Below are 8790 nucleotides of genomic sequence, written 5' to 3'. Positions count from 1 at the left end.
ATTCGCTTTTCGGCGAATGCCATTTAGATTATGTAACGCCCCCGCCACGTTCCAAAGATGTATGATGAATATATTTTCGGACATGGTCGGGGAATCTCTTGAAGTGTTTATGGATGATTTTTCCATTTTTGGTCCAAGTTTCGACTCTTGTCTTGATGAGTTAGAAAAAGTTTTAAAAAGGTGTGTTGAGACAAACTTGTTACTAAGTTGGTAAAGAGCCATTTTATGGTTCAAGACGGTATTGTGTTGGGACACGTCATATCGGACCGGGGAATGGAGGTAGAATAAGCAAAGATTCGGGTAATTTCATCTCTACCCCCACCAAAGAATGTTAAGGGGGTGAGATCCCTTTTTGGGACACGCGGGGTTCTATAGAAGGTTTATTAAGGGTTTTAGTGTAATTGCAAAACCTTTATGTAACTTATTATTGAAAGATGTTCCATTTGATTTTACTGATGAATGTTTGCAAGCGTTTCATGTTTTGAAGGAACAGTTGGTGAAGGCTCCTATCTTGCAACCACCGGATTGGTCAAAGCCATTTGAAATTATGTGTGACGCTAGCGACACAACTATTGGAGCGGTTTTGGGTCAAAGGGTCGATAAGAACCGGTGGTGATTTATTATGCAAGCAAAACTTTGTCCGAGGCGCAACTCAACTACACCACAACCGAGAAGGAGTTATTAGCGGTGGTGTATGCCTTAGACAAATTTAGATCTTATCTTTGGGGGAGCAAGGTGATAGTGTATTCGGATCATAGTGCGGTTCGATACCTAATGGAAAAGAAGGACGCAAAGCCCCGGTTAATCCGTTGGGTGCTTTTGTTACAAGAATTTGATCTTGAAATTCGGGACAAAAAGGGATGTGAAAATGTTGTTGCGGATCATTTGTCCTGGATCCCATTGGAAGGTGTTGACGACCCAAGCGAAATCAATGAACGGTTCCCCGATGAGCAATTGCTAGCCGTGTCTACGTTTGTTGCACCTTGGTATGCCCACTATGTAAACTATTTGGCCAAGGGTGCAATTCCGAATCATTGGACGAAGAAGAGAAGACAACAATTTCTTAGTCAAGTGAAGCAATATATATGGGATGAACCAGACTTGTTCAAAATCGGGCCCGGTCAAGTGATACGAAGATGTGTTCCCGAAACTGAAGTTTTAGAGATTTTGACCCATGCTCATTCATCGGCATGTGGAGGGCATTTTAGTGGGAACAAGACGGGTTATCGGGTGTTATCTAGTGGGTTTTATTGGCCCACGATTTTTAAGGACTCTTGCGAGTATGCCCGGAATTGCATCAATTGTCAAAGAGTGGGAAGCATTTCGAAACGGGATGAAATGCCGTTACAACCGATCTTGGTAGTGGAGGTATTTGATTTGTGGGGAATAGACTTCATGGGTCCTTTCCCAAACTCAAATGGGTTTTTGTACATATTGGTTGTGGTTGACTATGTTTCGAAATGGATTGAAGCTATCGCTACGAGGACCAATGATCACTCCGTTGTATGTAAGTTTGAGCAATCCAATATTTTTGCTCGATTCAGTGTGCCTCGGGTGATAATAAGCGATGGTGGTTCACATTTCAAAAATTTCAATTTCGGGAAGTTGTTAAAGAGATACAATGTGAATCATCGTGTTGCTACACCGTATCACTCGCAAACGAGTGGCCAAGTTGAAGTTTCCAATCGGCAAATTAAAGAAATTTTAATGAAGCCGGTGAGAATGGACCGGAAAGATTGGTCAAGCAAGCTTGATGATGCGTTGTGGGCTTATCGAACGGCCTACAAAACTACACTTGATACCACTCCTTATCAAATGGTGTACGGGAAAGGATGTCATTTACCTATGGAATTGGCACGCCGGGCATATTGGGCAATTAAAACGGTGAACGCGAACTATGATGAAGCGGGTCGGGCGAGAAAGCTTCAATTGAATGAAATTGAGGAAATAAGGGATCAAGCTTATGAGTGTGCATCCGCATATAAAGACAAACTGAAAAAAGTTCATGATGCGAAGATAAGGAAAAAGACCTTTGAAGTGGGTCAAAAAGTGTGGTTGTATAATTCAAGATTGAAGATGTTCGCGGGGAAACTCAAAAGCAAGTGGATGGGTCCTTACGTTGTCCGAAGAGTGGGAAGATTTGGAGATGTTGATATTCAAGACGAACAAACAAATAAGCAACAAACAGTGAACGGGCATCGGCTCAAACCGTACTTGGAAGGTAATGATATTAACAATCTCGAGCTCGACAAAGTGGGGTACATTTTACGCCCGGTGGAGACGAAGAAACGTGAAAGAGGCCCAGGTTTGGTGTTTGTAAATATTTAGTTTAGTTTAATTTGAATTAAATAAGTTTCGTTTAAACCGGTGTTCGAAACAAGTGTGGGGAAATTTTCACGGATTTCCCGAACACAGTGTTGAGGACAACACGGGTTTTTAACGGGGGGTAGGGTAATAATTTTCATGTTCTTAATAATTATGAAAAACTATAAAAATTAAACAATTTTGGAAAAGCTAAAAAAAATAAAAAAATAAAAAAATAATAATTTTTGCCCAGATACCGCCGTAGCCTACGGCTGGGAGCCGTAGGTTACGGCCCATGTGTGAAAAAAGGAGCCTTACGGCTCTTGGCTCCTGTCCTACAGCGAACCAAAATCTCCCAGGTACCGCTGTAACCTACGGCTGGGAGCCGTAGGTTACGGCTCGCAGTAAACATTGGGGGTCCCTTTTTGCTGTCGTCGTTTTATATAAAAAAAAAACCCGAAAATGCAACAACAACAACGACAACGACAACGACAACGACAACGACAACGACAACGACAACGACAACGACAACGACAACGACAACGACAACGACAACGACAACGACAACGACAACGACAACGACAACGACAACGACAACGACAACGACAACGACAACGACAACGACAACGACAACGACAACGACAACGACAACGACAACGACAACGACAACGACAACGACAACGACAACGACAACGACAACGACAACGACAACGACAACGACAACGACAACGACAACGACAACGACAACGACAACGACAACGACAACGACAACGACAACAACAACAACAACAACAACAATAATAATAATAATAATAAAACTCTCCAATCCACCCTATCCATTCATTCTAAACATCATTCCCCAACCACAACCTTTCTTCTCCATCTTTCTTATCTTAGAACCCTAACCTCCATAACCTTCACATCTTCATAACTCTCTCAAATCTAACCCGATTTTAGTGATTTTTGGGTCTATCTTGGGTAAAATTTCACAAGGATTCTAGATTTGTACTCATATTTCGAAGATTCCTTTGTTTTGGGGTCGGATTTGAGCCTAAGGGGTGCCGGAAATTTGGGGCTTTTTGTGGGTTCTTGTGTGAACTTCAAGTTTTTGTGATTCTCATCTTCTACAACACCAAGGTATGCAATTTCACTTCATTTTTTTATGTACATTGAGGTTTGTAAGTTCCAATCTTTGTTTTTTTGCTTACACACACTTGCTAGTACATGATAGATGTAGGAATTTGTGAACTATTGCATGTATGGGTATAAATGTGTTGATGTCTAGTGAAAATTTTTGGAAAAGTTCTGAATTATAGGGGACATCATGCCAAAATTTTGTTTGAAAGAATGAAATTTTTAGTTTTTGCACATCTATACCCATAACATGAAGCAAGTGTGGGGAAGATTGGGTAGAAATACTAACTTGATTTGTTTGTGTGGTTTTTGAATGCTTGTAGGCATGGTGACGAAAAAAGGGAAAGGAATTGCAAGTTCTTCTAATGCGCCTCAAGGGGATGATGCGCAACAAAAAGGAGGAGATTGACCCGGGTTGGTGACCCGGACTCAGAGGAGGATGCACCTCCAAGGGGCCCGAAACCGGATTGGACATCCGGTTCATTGTTAGACCAACCCGCAGAATGGAGAGAAGATCTATTTCATGAACAAATGAACAACTTGAAACAAAGAGGTGAAGCATTTATTTGTGAAAAGGAGATAGGGAGGTTGATTTTGGGCCATTCGGGATCACGGCCAAGTTTAACGCATTGGGTTGGGGGGGCTGCTATGAAGTGTTATGATGGTGAGGTAAAGATGATGTATGACAAGCAGATTCAAGAATGGGTGGCATCACTTGAATGTCCCCCGTTTAAGGCCCCAAGCAAGATGAGACTTGTTGGACGGTGTAATGGAGTGAAAGTAGAAATGTCTTATGACTCTTTGCGCCGGGTAGCAAAGTTTGATAACGGGCCAGCCAATGAGTACATCTACCCGAGTCTCAAAGACCTCTATCACGAGCCCAATCAGCATCCGCAATGGCAAAATATGCTCGATTACCTTTTCCTTTCGGGCACGCCACATGGGAAGCTATATCGACGCAATTTAAGAATGGAAGCAAAATTGTTGTTGACGTTGTGCATGTACAATGTTGTTCCGAGGCGGGGTGACAAGATGGAAGTGCGGCACCAAGAGGTACCGATCCTATATATGCTGATGCATGGTTCTCCCAAGGTCCCATACCAATTCCTAGTATTGAATAACATCTGGTTGAGCAAAAATAGTGGAGAAAGGAAGATTATACCCCATTGCTGGTTGATTACGGCACTGCTTAAAAAATATGGGGCAATTAAAGGTGATGAGAAAGGTTCTTACAAGAGATTTAGACCATTTGACCTTAAGAATCTTGGGCCGGGGTGGATTTACACAGAATCGGAGAGGTTTCATAAGTTGAAAACAGATGGGAGAAGGTGGAGAGCATTGAAGGTGGATGCGAGACCATTACGACCGGGAGAGGCCGAGGAGCCCGAAACAACGGATGATGAAGTGAGTGGAGACGATGACTACCGTGAAGACACATTCATGGTGGATGCTCAGGTAGAGGGTGCCGGTCAGGCGGGAGTTCAAGGAGCTGGTTTACAATCTGGTTATGTAGGGAGTGCATTTGATTATGCACAACAGGCTTATGATCCGTACTGGCCCATTCGGTGAATATGGGCCAAATTATTGAACAAAGGCGGCCTCCCACTTTCGGTGAATGGAGTGAACCAAACCAGATGCTATTTGATCAACAAACTTTCATGGGTGCTAGTGTGGAAAGGGCTATCAAGAGAAGCTATGATAGGAATGAGCAATGGAACCGTGCTCATATGTATGCCCATGAAGAGGAAATAAACAATCGCTACCTAGATGATCGGCAGAGACGCGTGCATGATCAGTGGCATGCGGGCCAACCAATTGAAGCGGATCCGCCTGTTGTGGACTACACCATGCTGCCACCAAATGATGGTAGTGTGTCATACCCCACCCCACCATTGCATCACTCTCAGTGGGTGGATCCACATGCTATGAGTTACCAGCAGGCAAATCCAAGTGGTGATCAAGGAAGCAGCAGTAGCGGTGGAGCATTTGGCTTTGGTGAGTGGACCGATATGATGACATCCATCTTCGGACCTCCACAGCCGAAATACTACTAGCCAGGTCGTATCTAGCTCCTTTGTACATGTTGTTTTTGTTTATTTAGTATGTTTATATTTTGGTTGGGAGGTTGGGTGGTGTTTGTGTTAATATGTTTGTTGGGTTGTGAGAGTTGGTGGTGTCTCTAATAATAAAATATAAAAAAAATACAAAAAGAAATTTGGGGTTTGAGAGTATAAGCAAGTGGGGATGTTTTTGGTTAAAGCGATCTTTTCCTCAAAACCATACATTGGGACAATGTATTCCCAAGTGTGGGGATGGGGGAAATTTTTGAGAAATAAAAAAAATTTGTAAATCCAAGCGAAAAGTGTAAAAATTTGAAAACTTGATATTGTGCCATTTGACACACCGACACCCGTTCTTAGTCTTTTCTTGGTGAGAATTGAGCCACATATAAGAGTTATTTCTTTGTTTGAGTGGCGGTGTGTGTAGTGTGTTAATAGAACTTGTGTGTGAATACTTGTTAAATCCTAGAGTTAGCATGCTTTTGAAGATGATAGGGGACTTTTAGGTAGCCTTGTCTAGATGTGTGAGAGTTCGGGATTGGTGGGTTGGACCTCATACATTACATATATGAGCTTGGTATTGTGAGGGGTGGGGGTTTGGTCCATAGAAAGCCATGTTTGAGCCTTAAACCATTCGATTGAGACCCAAGCCTACTTCCTATATAAATTTTACCCCTTTGAGATGACCCGGTTTAGGAAATGTAGTATGAAATGTTGATGTTCTTGCATATATTATGAAAAAAAAGAGAAAGATATGAGAAAAATACAAAAAGAAGTGTTTAGTTGCAACGATAGTTTAGAAGTTGAAGAAATTGTGTATATAGTTGATGTTTGTTTTGTTTAGTAGTGAAAATAAAAATCGGGTCAAATCAAATTAGCTCTTATATATATATATATATATATATATATATATATATATATATATATATATATATATATATATAGGGGATGGTTCAAATGAAAACCACTTTTATTCTGAAAACTCGAAAACTAACTAAAAAAAGCCTAAAAAACACACAAATTTTTTTTTTCAATTTTTTTTTTATAAAAATCGCTAGTTTTTATATATATAAAAAAAACTTTTTTTTAAAAAAAAAAAAAAAATTTGTGTAGTGCACATGTGTAATAATACACATGTGTAGTACACATACATATGTGCAGTATTACACATGTGCACTACACAAAAATTTTTTTTTTTTTTTTTGAATTTTTTTTTATATTAAAAAACCTGCGAAATTTTGATTGCAAAAAAAAAAAATTAAAAAAAAAAAATTTTGTATGTTTTTTTGGCTTTTTTTAATTAGTTTTCGAGTTTTCACAATAACTAGTGGTTTTCATTTGAACCTTCCCCTATATATATATAGGTACCACCATTTTCCTACCTTTGCACCTAGCCCCGTTACAACCCACAAGTTCCTTTGATTCATAAGCATGCTAGATATTGGTTAGGAGGAAATTTGATTCTTATACAAGCTTATTGTCGCACACACACACACTGTGGGTTAGCATTATGTGTTATTCTTGCTTGTCACCGAGAGTTTTGTGAGGGGTGTGTCTTGCGGTATGATTGAAAGTTAGTAAAAGGACGACACATTTTAGCTTGGTTTGCATATTTGATCGTTTTTAGTTGAGAATAGTTTTGAATGGGTTGCTTGGGACAATCAACGGGTAAGTGTGGGGATGTGACGGGTGGTCCGTAGGACAACCCTTAAAAGGTTTAATACAACGCACATTTTATACTTATTTCGGTTAATTGCTTGAACTTGGTAACCACTATATGTGTGATGATGCAGGTGTTAAAGTACTCAAGATGTGGATTTTATGATGATTGGATGGAAAGTGCAAGCGGCGGAAACAAGTTTGGATTTCTTTTAGAAGTAACAAGAAAACAAGGAAGAAGGACTCAAGTCAGCGCCGTAACCTACGGCTGGGAGCCGTAGGTTACGGCCATCAATGTTCCACAAAAGACACCACCGTAAAACAGGGGCCAAGGGCCGTAAGACTCACTGCTCGCTGTAACCTACGGCTCCCAGCCGTAGGTTACGGCCCTATGCTGATTTGGGTGACTATGCTGACCGCCGTAACCTACGGCTGGGAGCCATAGGTTACGGCTCCGACTGACATCATTTTGTAACTTGTGCATTTATTGAGTATTTGATGGGGTTTTATGGAGTCTTATCATTCCCAATCGGTTACCACCTGAGGAAAAACGAATTTTGGAGACTTTTTGGAGATTTTGGAGCTTGAAGAACAATAGTAATCTTTGGTTTTTATGTATTCCTTTGAACATTAAAACTTTTGTTATGATGTTGCATCAAGCCATGCGTGGCTAAACACTCTATGGTCATCCTAGGTTGAAGGTTTGTTTGATACAATTGTGTTTTGATTCCATATTTCTAGAATGGTAAACTCTATCTATGTCTTGCTTATCATGGTGTGTGATTGCTTATTTGTAAAGTGTTGATTCTTATGATATTCTAGTTTCAAACCATACGTTCTTGGTGCCGTTGGCAATCGAGATATCATGGGTAGAATTAGGATTGGGTAAGGGTTGATTGGTCATCGGGTAACAACCTCATGTTCTAGGAATCCGAGTACTTCGTTCCCTTTTATCACAATAAGTAATTACACATGAACTATGTCTATGTAGTTCTTTCTAGTGGATGATAGCACAATTGTTGAAGCAAACCGGAAACTTAGGATGGTCATTCGTCTCCAAATTGTTTTCAAACTCAATTTTCATTTCGCAAATTAATTAGTATTCTTAGTTTTAAAAACCAGTCCGATCAAACCAACTCTTGAATTTACTTTTATTACAATTAGTTTAACTTAGTTAATTTAGAGAAACAATTGAAATAGCACATTTTCCACAAACTCCCTGTGTTCGATACCCACTTACTGCTATCTACTTAGTTGTAATTGGATTAAATTTGATTGTGACCACGACATCACGTCAAATTTTGTCAGCCCGTTGGCCTAACATGCTCATGCAGAGTCCGTTGGCCTATGCTTTGTCAGCCCACATTATGCTTTATCCAGAAATCTTCCAAATGTTTTGGAAAAATACAAGAATTCTACTTCATGAGGGGGGGGGACTAACTTCCATTGGAAGTCTTGTGTTGGGGAAACCAATCATTGTCACTGAGTGTATCATCTGAGAGGTTTTAAACCTTAGTGATGATAACAATGTTCTCATATTCACCAGAGAACAGATTGGTGAAACCCTAACCCAAATGGGGTATATTCACCAGAGAACAGGTTAGCAGTATCTGGTGACTCAACTGGGGGTTTG

This window comes from Helianthus annuus, chromosome 15, assembly GCF_002127325.2.
Source record: "Helianthus annuus cultivar XRQ/B chromosome 15, HanXRQr2.0-SUNRISE, whole genome shotgun sequence".
Lineage (NCBI taxonomy): Eukaryota > Viridiplantae > Streptophyta > Magnoliopsida > Asterales > Asteraceae > Helianthus > Helianthus annuus.
Note: the sequence above shows the minus strand (reverse complement) of the source record.